The following is an 18,837-nucleotide window of genomic DNA, read 5'->3' as shown; positions in this document are numbered from 1 at the left end:
TCTGTTGCAGCTCCTGAGTCCAATTCCAAGGACTTACGTGGTTCAGAACTGAACCTGTGAAGTGCCTGTGAAGACCTGGTTGTTTCTTTATTTGGAGGGAGCACTCCTTCAGAATCCCAACCCAAATTAAGGAGGATTTCCCAGGCACTCTGACTTGGTGGGCCTTGGACTCCAGTTTCTGTCCCTTGATCCCTGGATGGAGTCACAGAGCTGCTCAGCCACACCCCGGAATCAGAGGACACCCGCAGGGGAGAGTGGCCCCCGTGTGCTTGGCTCACCTTCCCAGATCTCCATTCTCGCAGGATTTGGCTTGGCCGTTCTTTGCTATCTGGTTGGTTCTGTGATCCCTTCAAGAAAATGTTCTTTATGTTTTTCCAGTTACGTTCAGAGGGAGGCTTAATCTGAATTACCCAGACCACCATTTCCAGAATCTCAATTCCTCCCATAGATATATTTTTTCCTCTTTTTATTCTTAACCTCTCTGTATCTGTATATGTCTCTGTGGATTTTGTGGGGTTTATTTTTCTTTTTACAAAATCTAAATTTTTATCCACTTTAACAGATACATTTCATTTATTTATACTTACTGTGATTTATGATGTATTTAGATACAGTTCTATCATGTTTCCCTATGCTTTGTTTTTACCCTTCTTCTTCTGGGATTTTCATTTCTTTGGGCCTTTCATTGTCCATCACACATGTGAATTCATTCCTTATACAGTAAATAATTCTTTACTATTCGATGGGTCCCTATGGTCATTTGTGAGATTTTAATTATTTGTAGGAATAAGGACAAAGATTATGCAAAAATCTCTTTTTTAAAAACTCAGCTTTTGCTTATAAACTCTCAACTTGCTCTCTATACTTTAAAAGTATACAAAAATGTTTATTTCTTTCACTTGCTTTTTATCCTTGTTTTTCTGGTGTTCAATAAGATCATGTATTCTGAGCCTAGAGTTTGTTCCCTTGTGGGGAGTGTTGGGGTCATGGCATAGTGAGCCAAGCCCGCTGCCCTGGCTCAGGGCTCCGTCCCAGGCTTGCGGCCCCCAAGGGGCTGAAGATGGCCAGGGGTTAGATGGAGCACCCAGGAAAACAGCAGAGGAGGGGAAGACGAAGATGCCGGCTGAGAACAGACTTTTATTATCTTCCACTCTATGCTGGTCAGGATCTGCCTGTAAATAATAAAAACCACTGAACTTTACCCTTTCGATGGGTGAATTTTATGATGTGTGAAATGTACCTCAATCAAGCTGTAAAAGAGGAAGATCTGCCGGTCAGAGAGATCAAGGAGAATGCATCAGAAACTGCTGACTGACCTGCTCATGAATTCCAGAAGCCCTGACTCAGTGTGACCGGTATTTCCAAGTACAATACATACAAGCAGGAAGAGGTGTGTGTGTGTGTGTGTGTGTGTGTGTGTGTGTGTGTTTATAGGAATGACTTCCTGGGCTGTTGGTGAATGCCATGGTTTACAGGTTGTAATTATTATGTCCACAGGAAGAGGTGTGTGTGTGTGTGTGTGTGTGTGTGTGTTTATAGGAATGACTTCCTGGGCTGTTGGTGAATGCCATGGTTTACAGGTTGTAATTATTATGTCCACAGCAGCCAAGTGGGTATCTCTGGGGGTTTTTTTGTTTTTTTGTTTTCTCTTTTTTTTTTTTTCTGTTTTTAAATGTATTTTTTAATAGAAAAGGAGGTAGCACAGAAGAGGGATGAGAAGTACTGTTTGATGAGAGCCTTCAGTGAGATGCACGTTGTGTCCCCCTGTTGCGTCTCTGGAGGTGCTGAGTGACTGGCTTTAATGACCAGGACAGGAGAGGACACAGCCTGGTCTCAGGGACCAGACGGCCTCCCTCTCTCCATCCCCACGCACCAGCGGCAGGTCTGCTCTGTTCTCAAAGATCCAAGTGCTCTCGGAGAAGGGTGCTTAGCTGGGGAGGCTGAGAAGATTCCCCTTCACAGTTCATGGCACTTTTCGCTGTTTCTGCCATGCTGCTGTCTCTTCCCAGGACAGGAGGAAGCTGAAGGGAGATGCGCGCAGCCCGGGACGTCCAGGGCCTGAGGGTCAAACCACAACCCTGGGCGAGAGTGCACAATCCGCTCAGCCCGCAGGACATGTGGCTGGACCCACGGCCCACGCTTTAGACCAGCGGATAGAAAGCTTCGCTGGCCTGGACTCTAGTTGTTGGTGTAGCAGAATTGGCTCTTGGATTATTTTCTGTGGTTGGAGCAGGTTAAATGAGAGGATGCTGCAGGGGGCTGCTGGCACAGGTGGATTCTCGCCAGCAGTGCTCCCAGGGGGTGAGCCTCGCTGTTTCCTACCAGGCATCTTGTGCTGGGAGACTCCCGGCCCTGCCTTCCAGCGAACGCTGAGAACACGGCATTCAAGTGTAGCAAGTGTCAGGGCAGAGGCAGAGACCCCGGCAGCATTCCTCAGATAACTGCAGGCCCAGCCAACGGGTCAGGCCTCTGCAGTTCAGCGGAGCAGCCGGGTTGAATCTCATGGTCTTAGTTGCACATTTCCGGGGAAGGGTCCCTGACTGCCCATCCCACCCCCAGATCAGCCCCTGTCCCTGTGGCAAGGCAGTGTGGTCACGCTACACGAGCACGGTGGTGCTAGGGCTGGGGGGCTGGTGTCCAGAGATGGCATGGACGTCCCCCACATCCGTGTCGCAGGCACGTGTAATGTACGTAACAGGGACCACACTGTCTATACTCTTTGTGTTCCACTTTTTTTAATATTCGATATTCTTTGAAGACATTTTAATGACTTTTTGCTATTCCTTATATGTACATATTACAGTTTATTGATTCCTCGATTGTTAAAACATTTAGATTGCTTGCATTTTTTTCCCAAATTAAAAATTACTTCTTTGAATATAAATCTCTAAATTTATATTTCCTTATGATAGATTTCTAAAAGAGAATATTTGAATCAATGGATGAGAAGTGTCATTTTAGCTCTTGGTATGTCTTGTCAGATGGCTTTCTAGAAAGGTGGAGTAACAGATGAGCATAGAGCTGGCTTGTTGCATACAGATGGTGAAACTCACAGATATACTAGGATAAACAAATAAGGCATATTCAGCTTTAAAGATAAGAGTACTGAGGTCGTAACGGGGCATTGTAAAGATATTCAGCATATGGGAGAACTTGGTTTTTTTTAATACATTTATTGAGATATTATACATGTCATACAAGTCACCCATTTAAAATGTATGATTCAGCAGCTCGTAGTATATTTGTAAAGTTGTGCATGTATCATCACAATCAATTTTAGAATATTTTCATTCCCCCCCCAACCCCCACTCCCTTTAGCCATCACTCCCTTATTCCCCCATTCCAAACCCTCCACCCCAGCCCTGGACATTTCATACACTATGTGGCCCTTTGTGTCTGGCTTTTTTCACTTAGCATGATGTTTTCAATGGTCTTCCATGTTGTAGTATGTGTTAGTACTTTATTCCTTTCTATTGCTGATAGGAGAGCTTTGGTCGGCTCAGGAGAAGGACCTGTAAGTCTGTGTGGTCAGAGGGAGTGTGTAGGGGCCGCATTTGGGAGCAATGGTCATGAATTTATGGCACTAAGTTTCTTTGTTAACGTGACTTTCTCCAACATCTGTATGTTTTTATGGCTGTAGCAGTAGTCCTTTTTGCGGATGTACCATAGTTTATTTACCCTATCCATTGTTTGTGGATATTTGAGTATTTCCTAGTTTTCACTCTTTTGAACACTGCTTCATATATATCTTTGCATATTTATGTGATTGTCTTCTATGGGTAAATTTCTAGAAGTAGATTTGATGGTTGAAAGGATATGGCCAATTTACATTTTGGCCATTTATGCTTTTTTATTTCAAATATATAAGGTTGGAAGTTTATAAGTAAAAGTTTAGAATTTTTATGTAGTCAAGTATTTCAGTATTCCCTTCCACTGCTTTGTGTTTAATTGAAATTGTAGTGATATCTTTTTATTACTGTTAATAATCATTTTTCTAATGTTAACCTGTTTATTATTCCATTATCCTTTTCTTTGACTGTTCTATTACCATTTCCTTTCCACTACTTTTCCTGTGGCTTTTAATAAGCATTTAATGTCTTTTAAAATGCCACCTTCAGTGTTACTCTTCAAAATATTTATTCTTCTCAAGATACAAGAAACTTACAACCCTCAATTAGACATTTTCCCACACAGCTAACCCTTGTATTTTCACACCAATTAATTCTTTTTACTTTAATTTTAGAAGACTCTAAACTGGTAACTGAAGATTTTCTTAGAAACTTAAAAGCATGGCCCTTTACAAATACACTGTGTATGTGTAGCCTCAGGGTTAATCTCTTAGTTTACAAACCAAAATTACTAAATATCAATTTAATAGACTGTAACTTTTGCTGACTTTTGCATTAATTTCCCATATTTCTGAATGGCTTCTTTTTTTAGTTTCTCTACTACTCTCTTCATTTTTCCGAATTTCCCTCTTTCCCCTCTTTGGAATGAGGGAAAAGTTGCATTCTTTTTATGCTCCCTAGAAAATCTTCCTTTTTTAATGAGGTTGTTTTTTTTTTTTTTTTAATTTATTTTTTGGCTGTGTTGGGCCTTCATTGCTGTGCGCAGGCTTTCTCTAGTTGTGGCGAGCGGGGGCTGCTCTTGGTTGTGGTGCGGGCTTCTCACTGCGGTGGCTTCTCTTGTTGCGGAGCACGGGCTTTAGGCGCGCAGGCTTCAGTAGTTGTGGCACATGGGCTTAGTTGCTCTGCGGCATGTGGGATCTTCCCAGACCAGGGCTTGAACCCTTGTCCCTTGCATTGGCAGGCGGATTTTCAACCACTGCGCCACCAGGAAAGTCCAAAAATCTTCCTTTTTATTTCACGCATTACTTTATCATGAGTAGTCATGGTGAAAATAGCCTATCTCCAGCTCTGAATGATAATTCTGGAATTTTCCAGTTGTGAAGCCAATAGGTAATAGCTGAATAAAGAGATGACTAAGAATATTACATAGAGGTTTAGTATAAAGAAGCTAGGAGAACACAAATACAAAACTTTCTAAGTACCAAAAGAAATACTAGAAAAGGAAAAACAGAGCAAAGAAAACAAACCTCACAATATATGTTGAGTATTATTATGGAAATCTGTCATAATGATAAATGTATATAGACCTAAGTTGCTATTAAAAGTTAGAGTCTCCGGTTGGTAAAGTAAAATCTAACTCTATGCTGTGTATAGAGACACACTTAAAGTGATTGAGAAGTGTTAGAAATAAAGGGTTGGGATGTTCCCAGGAAAATATATGTAAAAAGAAAGTCTTGATATCAGACAAAGTAGAATTTAGGCCAAAAAAGATCACATGAGACAGAGATACCGTATAATGCAAAAAGCTATGATTTACAATGAAAAAAATGATAGTTTTTAATATCTGTGCTTTTAATAACACAGAAACAATGTTCCTAAAGCAGGAACTGTTGCTGCAAGGAGGAATAGCACATGCTGATAAGTAGGGGTGTTTAACGTGCTCTCTGATTACACAGATCAAGTGCAAAAGTGTGTGAGGGTGTAGATGCCGAAGTAGGTGATCAGCTAGGAGACCTGTAGACACATGCTGAACTATGTACCCCAGGGATGGGGACTCTACCTTGATTTCACGTGCATGTGGATCATTGATACCAGTTGACCTTATATTAGTTGATTGTAAAAAACTTCATATAATTTTGAAAAAAAGAAATAAATCAACATATTCTGAATAAAATTAGAAATTAATAGAAACAAAAGACTAGTTTCACAGCAGTGTGAATGTACTTGACACTACTGAATTATACCTTAAAAATGGTTATAATGGTAAATTTCATGTTATGTGTATTTTACCACAATTTTTTTAAAGCCTAAGAAAAAGGAATAACAAAAACCCAGTGACCTGATGGAACCAGAAAGAACACATGGTTGACCTTTAGCAGATCAGTGTGAATTGGGGCAGACTTTGCCTCCATAGAGAGCTAGGTTCAAATGATGGATTTTCCAACACCTTGAGGCCCAAGAAAAGCAGTCAGCTTTAAAAATCACTTCCTCTGTTTTCAAGTGGATAATATCACCTACCTTTAGGGTGAAGATTTATTGAGAATTTATGTAAAATGCCTGGCAAATTCAAGTTTAAAAAAAAAGTGATCATGTTCTTCCTTTAAAGTTTTTGGCATTAAAATAGTTCCATGAAATGAACTAATAATAAGCATGAACTTGACATGAACTCATTATTTTCATCAACATTCAAAGAAGATACATGATTGTCAAGAGGGAAATGCAAAAAGTGGTCACAAGACTCTCCAAATTCCACTGCTTTAAAGTTCAAGAACAAGTGAGGAGTAGCATATTACTTGAGTGCCAATTTATTCCAAATAGAAAATGGAAGTAATTATCACTCCCAGTGAAGCTATAGAACTTAGACCTAGAATAAACCTTGGAGTCGATGCCCTACTTAAATAGAGGATGATATTGAAGCCCAGAGAGGTTAGTTGTAGACTAACAAGTCTTACAGCTGGTTAGTGACGGAGCTATGGTTTGACTTTGTTTTCTGTCAAGAGTGTACACCAGAAGCATCACATCTTTGGAGTAAAACTAATAGGACCAGAAGAAGAGGGATAACCACACACAAAGAAAAAGATAAAGCAAGTAAAAATAAAAACAAAGCTTCCTTTATGTGGAAATTTTTAGAGTGGAGTAAGGATGTCCATTTGCTCCAAGGTGCAGTCTTAAATAACAGTCATTTATTTATTTGAAAAAGAAGACTCTTCAATCTGGGACATTTAAAACTTTATTAAGTAGTTATTGGATCAAAAGGGAAACATGAACAGAATTCTGAGAAAATAATAACATGCTGTATCAGAGTCATTGTGGATGAAACAATGCTTAGGAAGATTCATAGCATAAATAGCTGCATAAATAAAAATCAAAACAAAAAATGAACAAAATGAACTAAGTAAAACTCTGGTGTAATAAACAATAAAGTAAAAAAAAAAAACAGAAAGAAGGCATTAGTAAATATAAAAACTGAAATTAACTGATTAGTAAATGGAAAAACAGAAGAATGACTAAATCAGGAATCTGGTTCTCAGGGTGAAGCTCAAAAGATAAAAACTGGGACTTCCCTTGTGGTCCAGTGGTTAAGAATCCACCTTCCAATGCAGGGCACGCAGGTTCGATCCTGGTCAGGGAACTCAGATCCCACATGCCGTAGGGCAACTAAGCCCAAGCGCCACAGCTCCTGAGCCAGTTCACTCTAGAGCCTGAGTGCCACAACTAGAGAGCCCACGCACTGCAGCTACTGAGCCCACATGCCACAACTAAGACCCGACGCAGCCAAATAAATAAATACTTAAAAAAAAAAAAAGATAAAAACTACTAGCCCCCCTAATTTAAAAAAAGTGGGGGTAGAAAACAATATGTATCCAAATAAGATATGACAAGGGAGAAATAACCATCAAAACAGAAGAAATTTAAAACAGGAGATTACTTTGCACAGTTCCATTCAAATATATTTGAAAACCTAGATGAAATGGGCAATGTTTTATGAAGATATAATTTACTAGAACTTATCCCAGTAGAAACAGAAAATCTAAAGGGCCCAACAATACATGATGTAGGAAAAACTGTAGAAGAACTTAAGTACCATGCCCAGATGGTCTCACAGGGGAATTCTTTCAAAGCTTCAAAGCCCAGATGATCTCAATACTACTTAAACTGTTCCAGAGCACAGAAAAAGAAGGAAAATTTCCAAATTCTTTTAATGAAGTGAATATAACATTAATACTAAAGTCTGATAGAGACTTTAAATGTAAAAATGTTAAGTAAAATGCTAACAAATATAATCTGATAGTACATAAAAAGATAGATCATGATCAAGTACAGTTTATTCCAGGAATTCAAATGTGATTTATTAATCCATTCATATAGTTTATCAGATTAGGTTAGCAGATTTAAGGAAAAAAATTAATTACGTGATCATCTCCATAGATGCCAGAAAAGCATTTAACAACATTCAACACTCATCCCTTAAAAAATGCTCAGTTTTAAAACAGGACTCAGTGCGTAGTAGCCTGGCATGATTAAACGTTCTCACATGCATGCATACACACACCCCCCAAAGTCAGCACCGTACTTAGTGGGGAAAAACTAGAGGCCTTCCTTTTAAAGTCAGGAATGTGAGAGGCCTACAACTTGGAAAGAAAGAGTTAAAAATCTTCTCTTTTGGCAGATCTTAAATAAAACCCCTGTGATGTGAAATCTCAATTGGAAATATCAGTATGAACTGATTTTTTTTAATTAAAATTATTTTTCCTAGCTCTCTTTACACAACAGTCCTAGAAGCGGTGATAACTGTAGCAGTGAACACATCCATCACCCAGACTGTAGCATCTAGCCAGGGCTCCTTGGAGGAATGGCCAGTTCTGGTTGGGCAGGAAATATTCAGGATGAGCCTGGAACATTTTATTGTGCCAGAAAGCCAAGAAGTTACTAAAGACTAATGGGGTCATGTCAAGAGACATAGGACCCAACATGAAGGAGCTCTCATCGGACAAAGATGGGGCAGTTTGGGAGTCACACACATAAAAATGCAATTAATTAAAGAATATGTAAAATCCTGTGAGTTTATAAGAATACTTTAAAAGAGAGAGAAAGTCAAACAAATAACTCATTGGGCCCTGTTGGATTATTTCAGAATTAGGGTCGTAGTCTTACTCTGAAAGTTAGTAAGTAAAAGGAAAGAATTGTGCCCTTGTCCTGCCTTTTGTGTTATGAACTGTAATACAGGTAAACAACTGTAACTCACAAGGGAAAGTTGTTCTTTGCAGAAGAATTCCAGCTCTGAGCTGTGGAAAGTATGGTAGACTTAGAAAATCGTCACTGTACGACCCTTGGTGAGGTAACAGATGGAGGCAGTGAAAGCACCGGGTGAAAGGTTGAGGGGGCTTCGCGGTGCAGAGTCCAGGCCGTCACCAGCTCAGTCCACTGCTGGATCCTAGGACAGGTGCCTGCAACACTGCAGGCCTCCTGATCAGATGCAGGAGGAAGCACAGTGCGCTGCCCGAGAATCATACCTGCCAAACACTGTACCCTGAGTTTAATCGTGCTGCTAGAGCTAAATTCTGTTTGCAGAAGACATGGAGAGAAAGGAATAAATTAAACAAATGACACCGTGAGGAAACAAGCAGAGAAGTCCAGGTCAGCTGGAACAAATGCAATGAATTAATGGCATTAAATGAACAAAGATGGGGGAGGGGTGACTCCTGTATTACAGAGGCCCTAAGAGACCTAAGAGACCTGCAGCTACAGGGAACAGATCCGGGGACCCTGCTTGGATCCTGATTAAAACCTGTTTGGGTAAAAAGACATTTTTCAGACAATCAGGATATTTTTATTGTGCACTAAGTATTACATGCTAGCAAGAAGTTATGTTTAATTTTGTTATATGTGATAGTGACATTGCGGTATGTTTTTCAAATTCCGCATTTTTAGAGGCATATCGAAAAGCTGAGAGTTCCTTTAAAGTACTTCAGCAAAGAATGAGAAGAAAAAGAAAAATGGGATAGTGAAGCAAATATGTCAAAATCTTTTTTTTTTTAATTTATTTATTTTTGGCTGCGTTGGGTCTTCGTTGCTGTGCATGGGCTTTCCCTAGTTGTGGCGAGCGGGGGCTACTCTTCATTGCGGTGTGCGGGCTTCTCACTGCAGTGGCTTTTCTTGTTGCAGAGCACGGGCTCTAGGCACACGGGCTTCAGCAGTTGTGCCACGTGGGCTCAGTAGTTGTGGCTTGCGGGCTCTAGAGTGCAGGCTCAGTAGTTGTGGCACATGGGCTTAGTTGCTCCGTGGCTTGTGGGATCTTCCCAGACTAGGGCTAGAACCCATGTCCCCTGCATTGTCAGGTGGATTCTTAACCACTGCGTCACCAGGGAAGTCCCTGTCAAAATCTTGATGTTGTTGAGTTTGAGGGATGCATTTAATCATGCATTTCTTTCTACTTTTGAGTATATTTTAAATATTTCATAATAAAAAGTGTTTAAGCAGTTGAAAGGCATGCTCTATCAAAATGAGAGTAAAGTAAGCTCTCCTGGAAGATATGGGCCATGGAAAAGAGGAGGTCCACCACAGGTGAGGCAAGTGTGCCCCGGGGCCTGCCGGGGGCCCAGGGTGGGAGCTGGGTCCCCCCCGCCCTGCCCCCGGTTGAACAGCTTGCTGGACGTCTGGCTGCTCAGCTCCAGAGAAGCTCCCCAGAGGCAGGGCTGTTTAGGCTTTTTCCTGCCTCTGCATCCCTAGTACCTAACAGTGCCTGGCCCTGCTTGTTTTCAGGGAAGTTGCTGAGGGAGCTGATAAGAGTGTGCGTGGCTGGTTAATGATCCACGGGGTCTCTGCTGGGCATGGAAGAAAGAGAAATCGTGGAGAAAGGCGGGGTTCGGGCCCTCAGCCTCTTCCTGAGGTGGAAGCACCAGTGAGGACAGTGAGCTGGAATGAGAGGAATTTGGTCTGAAGAAGCAGCGTCTTCTTTACAGGCAGGCAGCGCTGCTCTGCATGAGGATAAGGTCTGTGAGCTGAGGGAGCCCCCCAGGTATTGAGGGTCACGAAGCTGGACGCCAGGTTGTTGAATTAATCATTCACATGGATGTTGAAATTATTCAGGGCGAGCCACCCCAAAGATTTTATCATGAAAAATCTCAAAAATACACTGAAGATGAAAGCATGTTACAGTGAATACTCATACGTCCAATACCTGGTTTCTACCTTGATCATTTTACTTGTTTTGTTACATATCCATCCATCCATTCATCCATCCATCCATCCATTTTACTTTTTTGACTTATTTCAGATAAATTGCAGACACCATTGTGCTTCTCTCATGCAGCAGTGTTGAGGATTAAATGTGAAAGTACTGTTTAACTGTGAGATGCTGTAGAAATACAGGATGTTTTAAACCTGGCTAAGAAGTTGCCTGACTTCAGGTTGCAAATGATGACTCAGTTCTTGAGTCAGCTCCGGGAGCTGTGCCAGACCCAGGTGGAGACAGGCCACCCCGCTTTCCCTGCTCAGCAGGGCCAGCTGCTGACTCCACAGTGTGGGCCTGGGCGACCCCTCCCATCCTGCACCCTCGGATGCTCTCAGGATCCAGGATGGGACTGCAGCCCACAGGCAGGGAGAGAAGGGGAGCGGGAAGTTTGGAAGGCCAGGGTGGTGGGCTCCAGGAGGGACTTGGGTGATGCTAGTGATCCAAACATTGACACATCTTTCTTCTTCCAGGTTGTCTTTTTTCCATCTTGTAGCATTTTGTTTTTTTCCTGAATTGTAGTTATTTCTTATCTGAGGTGGAGTAAGTCTAGCCTAGTTCTGGTACCTGTCTCTTACCATGGGTAGCGAGAAAATGACAACTCAAGGAGAAGTTTCCGGAAGAGTAGAGTTATAATTTATTAAACGCTAAATTGGGAGCTCTTTTGTTCTCATGAACCACTTACAGCTTGAGCTTTATTTTTACCTGTATGGAGAAAATGAAGAGTAATGGGAAAATGGTGTTGGCTGGTCTCTGAAGCAGGTTTATGTTGTCGTTTGGGCTCTGTAGCTGTGTTCTGTGACCTGGGGCGAATTCCTTGCCTGGCAGGGCCTCAGTCTCTGGTCTGTAGAGGAAGATGGTGGTACCTTCTCTGCCCTCCCTGGCTTGTGGAAACACACATAAAGAGCTATGGAAGTAGAGGGTGACAGGTTGCCTAGACCTGTTTGCGCCTGGGCTTACCGCTTTAGACTTAACTGCTCGTGTCCTTTCTGTCCGGGGTTCCATCTCCCTTGCAAGGTCCCCACTGCATGGGGAGGGGACAGAGGATCAGCCTGGCAGGGCCCAGATGTGTGGTGACTAGGGTCACTTAGCCTGGTCCCTGGGCCCCAGGCAGAGCTTCCCAGAGGATCGGGAAGAGCTGAGATGGCTGGGGACAAGTGGGAAACCTTGTCCTTGGTGGGGGCAGGTGGTCCTGGCATCCCCCTACCTGACTACTCATCGATCCCCAGGGCTCTGTCCACTGGGTCACACTCTGTCCCCCACCCTGCTCGTTTTCCTCAGCTCTTTACCTAATGGGGTATGTTTGTTTGTTAGTTGCCCCTTCCCACTTGGAATGAAAGTTCCGGGAGAAGGAGAGCTCTTTCTGTCCCCCGACAGACAGCCGTGGCAGAGGAGACCCTCAGGAACGCGACCGAGGGACGTGGGAGGCCTCCACACCCTTCTCTGACCACTGTGGGTCTGGGTTCGCCAGCTCCTCTGCCTCTCTGATGTGAACCAGGCCCTTCGTGCCTCTTTCCTGGTTGGTGGTTTGCTTAGTTATGGAATTCTAGCTTGAAAAGTGTTTTCCTCTGAACCTGAAAATCATTGTTCTACTGTGGTCTGGCTTGAGTGGTGCTGTTGAGACCTCTGATTCTATTCCATTTCCTAAGCCTTGATGTGACGTGTTATTTTCTGTGAAACCTTTTAGCATCTTCTCTTTATTCCTTCTGCATTTCACTGTGATGTGCCTCAAACGGTGTATTTTCATCTTGGCCGGGCTCTTAGAAAGCCCTTTGGCATTTTCTAATTTTGAGAAAGGTCTTCTTTTTTTTCTTGATAAACGCCTTTCTTCTCTATTAATTTGATGTTGGAAAATATTGATTCCTCTCTTTTGTCTGCAACGTTTGATCTTTTTATGCAACCCTGCTAAAAATTATTTACTTGTGCTATTTTAAATGTTCAAGACTCCTTCCTCATTTCTTTTGGTTTCTGTCTTTAATTTTGGAAAGTTTTACTGAAACTTGTCTAATCCTTAGTTATCAGTTTATATGAAGGAGTGAGTCACTAACAAGCAGATTGAAGCTGTTGAGCAGGCCGGGGTGGGGCGGGGGGACCTGGGGATCCAAGTCCTCACATCTTGGCCTTCATGGACTCCCTGGTCTTGAGCCCTGTCCCCCTGCCCTGCGTGGTTGGTCCGGGTGCCCGGACCCCGGAGCCTTTCCTGGGTCTCAAGGCAAACTGGTCTCCCTGTGCCATGCCCTCTGCAGGCCCAGGGCTGCCGACTCTGCTTTTTCTTGTTCTTCCACAACGTGTGGCTGTCTCCCACTCATTTGGATCTGTTTTCCTTGTGGCTTTATCTCTTCTTGGTGAGGGGGTGGGGAGCAGTGATGCAGGAGAGAGAAGAGATAACATACATGGACTATCTACCTTTTAAATTAGAAGTCGGCATAGCTATTTTTTAATAGCTGTAATGATATAATTATGGATATACCACTTTAATCTCTTTAATCTACTCACATACAAATGAAAATTCAAAGTGCTTATTTCAGCCAGCTCTTCAGTTGATGTTATTGTCCACATCAGCACAGCGCAGCCGTCCCCTGGGAGCCTGCTAAACCCAGGCTCTGCTGAGCGACAGGCCCCTCAAGGCAGTGTCTGTTCATCACAGCTGAGTGACAGCTCTGTGTCCTGACAAGCATGAGACGTTCCTTAAAGGAGACAGAAAACAGCAATAACAACAATGATACCTTTATAGAGCTGAGTCCTAAATGTCTTTTTGTCAATGATCTAAAGAATGTTGAAAAATACTTCCAAGGTTATCAGAAGAAATTAACATTAATTTGGCTAAATTTATTTGCTGTACAGAAGAAATTAACATTGTAAATCAACTATACTTCAATAAAAATTTTGTTAAAATCTGGCTAAATTTAAGCCATAGATATATCCATGAAAGATTGGTGTGTGTTGCCATGAAAAATTGGTGGTGGTGGGGGGAGGTGTCTGTGTGATGTGTGTCTGGTGTGTGTGTCTTTGTGTGCTGTGTATGTGTGTGTAGTGGCTGTTGGAAAGGTGGATTAAGGGGAGGGCTTAAAAGGAACATGTGCATGACATCATCACTCACTGCTTGTTGTTGGTTTCAAAATGCTTTATACCAGTGGTCCCCAACCTTTTTGGCACCAGGGACAGTTTCATGGAAGACAATTTTTCCACAGACGGTGGTGGGGGATGATGATTCAGGCAGTAATGCAAGCGATGGAGAGCAGCACATGAAGCTTTGCTTGCTGGCCTGCCCGCTGCTTACCTCCTGCTGTGTGGCCCGGTTCCTAACAGGCCATGGACTGGTACCGGTCCGCGGCCTGGGGGTTGGGGACCCTTGCTTTATACCAGTTGCTTAATAGATGCTATAGACTGATACACTAAAGTTAAGTAGTGAGGTCGTTTCAAAACTAACTTATGATGGCCATATATTAACATTTTTTAGGTACATCTGCCCGTTTTAAAATTTATTTATTTATTTATTTTTGGCTGTGTTGGGTCTTCGTTTCTGTGTGAGGGCTTTCTCTAGTTGCGGCGAGGGGGGGCCAGTCTTCATCGTGGTGCGCTGGCCTATCACTGTCACGGCCTCTCCCGTTGCGGAGCACAGGCTCCAGACGCGCAGGCTCAGTAGTTGTGGCTCACGGGCTTAAGTTGCTCCGTGGTATGTGGGATCTTCCCAGACCAGGGCTCAAACCCGTGTCCTCTGCATTGGCAGGCGGATTCTTAACCACTGCGCCACCAGGGAAGCCCCATCTGCCCTTTTAATTGTGATCCTTAAAAAGGAATCCCACCTTTAATTGACAACAGCCATTGTAAAGCATACCCCTCAGGTCTGCAGGAGCTTACTTGTAAAAAACTTGGGCAACACTTTGAAGACCGGAGAAAAATGAGTTTGTGTAACAGCATTTGTGTATGGTTTAAAATTCACAGGACTCTGTAGTTTCCGTTTTGGCTGCCTATCACTTGAAGTAAATGTTTTTTTAATAATACCACTTTTTTCTTTTTTAATTAAGGATGACGTTCATTGGCCTCCAGTGGATTAAATTTAAGAGATCCCATTAACCAGTCAGGAAATCCAGTTCTAGCTTCTGAAGTCGCTCTGTTACATTGAATCCTGTGTGTTAAAACAGTCCAGAGCATTCCATAGTGCTCTTGAGATCTTACAAATATGCTAGAAGTATACTGAATAGTTAAATTGGTGTTTAAACACATTATGAAGAGCTACTGAATAGCTGCTATTCCCTAATAATCTTTTTATAACATGGATTTTTTTTTAGGTATAGTTGTTTTACAATGTTGTGTTAGTTTCTACTGCACAGCGAAGTGGAGTTCCCTGTGCTATACAGCAGGTTCTTATCAGTTATCTATTTTATACATATTAGTGTATATATGTCAGTCCCAATCTCCCAATTCATCCCACCACCGCACCCCCCTTTTCTCCCTTGGTGTGCATGTTTGTTCTCTACATCTGTGTCTCTGTTTCTGCCTTGCAGACTCGTTCATCTGTACCATTTTTCTAGATTCCACATATATGCATTAATATATGATATTTGAATAACATGGATTTTAAAGCATCAGTTTTTAAAGGAAGACAGCTTCTCCAACTAAATGTTTCAAAAAACATGAGCAAGGCAATTGTTCAATAAAATGACAGGTTGCTTATCAGATTTCATTTCAGTAGTTGCAACTTGAATGTTTTTGTTACTGTATAGTATCTCAGATTGAAATATATCAAAACAAAGTAAGTAACCACATTTTTTGCATTTACAAATTAATTTTAAAAGTTTTTTTAAAGATAATCTTCAATATTTAAAATTCTGTAACTGGAATACAAATAATAATAACCACTAAGAAACTGCTTTGATAGACTTCTTCATATATTTATTCAGTTTATCAATCCTGTTCTAAGTTTTATGAAATCTCATTAGATAAGGTTAAGGAAGGTTTGGCGTGGTTAAGGTTTAAGTTTTAATATAAAATCCTTTTTATCGAGTAGAGCTAAACGCAGAGCACAGTAAATGAGATTGTATGGTTTGCAAATCATCTTTGGTACAGTCTGGTAACAGGGCCAAGAATTTTCCAGTTGAAAGGGAGAGCAGCTGGTCATGTGGGGTGGGGTGTATCCCTGCAGAAGAGGAATTGGAGGGACCTCCCTGGTGGTCCAGTGGCTGACTCCATGCTCTCAATGCAGGGGGCCCGAGTTCGATCCCTGGTCAGGGAACTAGATCCTGCATGCTGCAACTAAGACCAGACGCAGCCAAATAAATAAATAAATAAATAAATTAATAATAATAAAAGGAGGAGGAATTGGAGAATTGCTAGGTTTTTGGTTAATCCTATGGTAGTTGGCCAGCAAATTGCAAAAAAGTTGAGCAGAAAATCATAAAAAAATGTTCCATATGCTCCTTAAACATTTTATATTAATTAAGTACCTATAAATGCACATTTATGTACCAGTTTTTGGATGTAGCTCCCAGGCCTTTTGTTTGAATAGATTTGCTTAGTTCTGCATCTTTGTTTTTCCGTGAAGCACAGCCATAGTGCAGGTGGGCTTTCTTTAAAGTGGAAAGACCTCGAGAGGCTTTCATGACTTTTAATAATTTCCCTTCCTCCTTTTTACAGTTAATCTCTTCCATGCTAAATTTGACAGCATATTTTTTTTTTTTAGTAATTTGCCTTCATCAGGTGCTTCCAAAGCATTCATTGAACAATTCTTTTTGCACCCGTTCATCAGTTACAATAATAAGTACAAATGGAACAGTGAAGTCGGCTAAGGTTGTATTCATAGAGCTCGGCTGCTAAGAGTGGAAGTGCGTGTACCTGCGTGTGTCTGTGTGTGTGTGTGTGTGTGCAGGCATGCTTGGTGTGCATGAGTGTTGCAGGCAGCAGGGGAGCCTGAGGGCCCTGTGGGCCGCGGTCCTGGGCGGGTGTGATTCTTCACCGAGGAGGTGAGGGCGGTGGTGGATCTGCCGAGCTGCTGCGTGGAGTCTGGGTAGGAGGGCCCTGCTGTCTGGTGTGGATGTGAGCGTTTGGGAGCCGCACTCGCTCCCCGAGGTCTCCTTTCTTGGCCCCTCTCAGCTCCACGCGGCAGCTGTCTCCTTCCAGGAGCAGCCTTCCCTGGCCTTCCAGCCAGGCAGGCTCTTCCTCCGGGGCCTGCCCTGCGTGGCTGAGCCTGAATCCACAAGCAGAGAGCCCCTGGCACCGTTGTGCGTTCTGACACCGTCAGGGTGTCTGCCCATCAGTGCCTGTCTGTTTAACACAGACTCTCTGGCCTTCGCCATTTAGCTTCCTCCAGGCTTCCCGAGGCTGCGCTTACTGGACCCTCGGTCCTGGGAGGTGGGTCAGACAGAGCAAACAGAGCCGTTCGGGCAGTTCTCTATAAAGCATCCTCTTCCAGACTTAGGGCACAGGAGACTCTGAGGGCAGGGCAGGCTCTTAAATGTAGGGATGGCCAGAACGCTAAATCAGAGCCTCGGAGGGGCCTGCAGCTTTGGGTACCTGAAAGGCCTCCCTCTTCTGGCTGGGGATGGTCTGATTTGCCCAGAGCTGGAGCAGACTGGGTGGCACATGGGCCAGCTGGTGGGGTCTGTCACTCGCATTTGCCCTGTTCTGAGGAAGCTTGGCTCAGAGCAGAAGATCACAAACTTTTCTGGGGGCACAGACCCTGTAGAGACTATGGACTCTTCGCAGGAAAAAATACACATAGACCTGCACCCTTTTCGCGCAATTTCAGGCCCGTCCAGGACTCTAGGGTAAGGGAAGGCACCCCTTGTAGCCTTCTGCCCTTCCCGAAGCCATTCTCTGTCCCTTTCTAATCCCTCTGCGGCCCACCCCGCTTTGCCCTGCTCCTGCTCCCTCCTCCTCTTCTGCTGGAACCTTGTGTCTGGACACGGCTGCCTGACCCTTGCTTACTCCTTTAGCACTCAGGGCTAAAGTGTTTTTTTGGCTCTAGATCTACATTTTCCCTGGCATGTGCCAAAAAACTGCCTGATAAACAAGCTGTTCGGTGGTAAAGAGGAGGCGTCAGCAGAGGTGACAGTGAGGCCCAGCGGTTCTCAGAGGGCCAGCGCTGAACCAGCAGCAGCGGCAGCGCCGGGAGCTGGTTGGCAATGCAGGATCTCAGGTGCACCCACACCTACTGTATCCGAAACCCAGCCCTCCGGGTGACGTTGACTCTGGCTGAAGTTTGAGAGCCGCTCATAGAGTGCACGAGGGCTCCACTCCCCCAGTTTTAATGAGTGTTTCCCAGGCCATGTGAAGTTCTCTGTAAACTCGGCTTCAAGCTCCTTTCCAGCCAGACTGTGTGGTCCCTGAGGGCCTCCTTGAGAGAAAGTGGGGGCCTGGGTCAGCGGGTGCAGTGGCAGGAGGTGCGCTTCAGTGCTGGCCCTGAGCGCGGCGTTGTGACAGCGGGAGACACGCTGGCGTGGTCTCCGTGGCGGGCGGCGGGGGGAGTGAGGGTGAGGGAAGCAGTGTGCTTACTCCTGCCTCTTCTCCTGCGTCTTCTCTTACAGCCTTGACTTACAGATTTTCAAACAGCAGAGCCAGTTCAGAGGTCGTGGAATCAGAGAAAGTCACAGAAGAATCGTTTCTTTAAGAACAGTCGGGAAGGAAATTTGTGGGACCGGTTTCCTTGACTGTCCCGGAGATCAAAGTTTGTGGTGCTCTAACCCCACCACCTCCTGCCAGACACTCAGGCGGATTTTCTCTGTTGTCTTTCTAGACATCCTGGTTTTTTCTGCTAGTCCTCAACCCCCTTTTTCTCCCCCTACCACCTATTTCTTAGACCAGTGGCTTTCAGACTACTGCGAGCAAGAATCATGTGGGGGTGACTGTACCATTTGGACTCCCCACCCCGCTGCAGGGATTCTGACTTATGAGTCTAGGTGGGGCCCAGGAATCTGCATTTTAAACAAGCACACCTGGACCTTTTGGCTCCATGGTCCTTGGACCACTTTGCTGGCTCCTGTAATGGAACACATATTAGGCCAGTATGGGTTTATTTTACAGTTGGAATTCTTCCAT

The sequence above is a fragment of the Eschrichtius robustus genome, chromosome 1 (assembly GCF_028021215.1).
Source record: "Eschrichtius robustus isolate mEscRob2 chromosome 1, mEscRob2.pri, whole genome shotgun sequence".
Lineage (NCBI taxonomy): Eukaryota > Metazoa > Chordata > Mammalia > Artiodactyla > Eschrichtiidae > Eschrichtius > Eschrichtius robustus.
The sequence above is the reverse complement of the archived record's forward strand: the minus strand, read 5'-3'. Positions refer to the sequence as shown.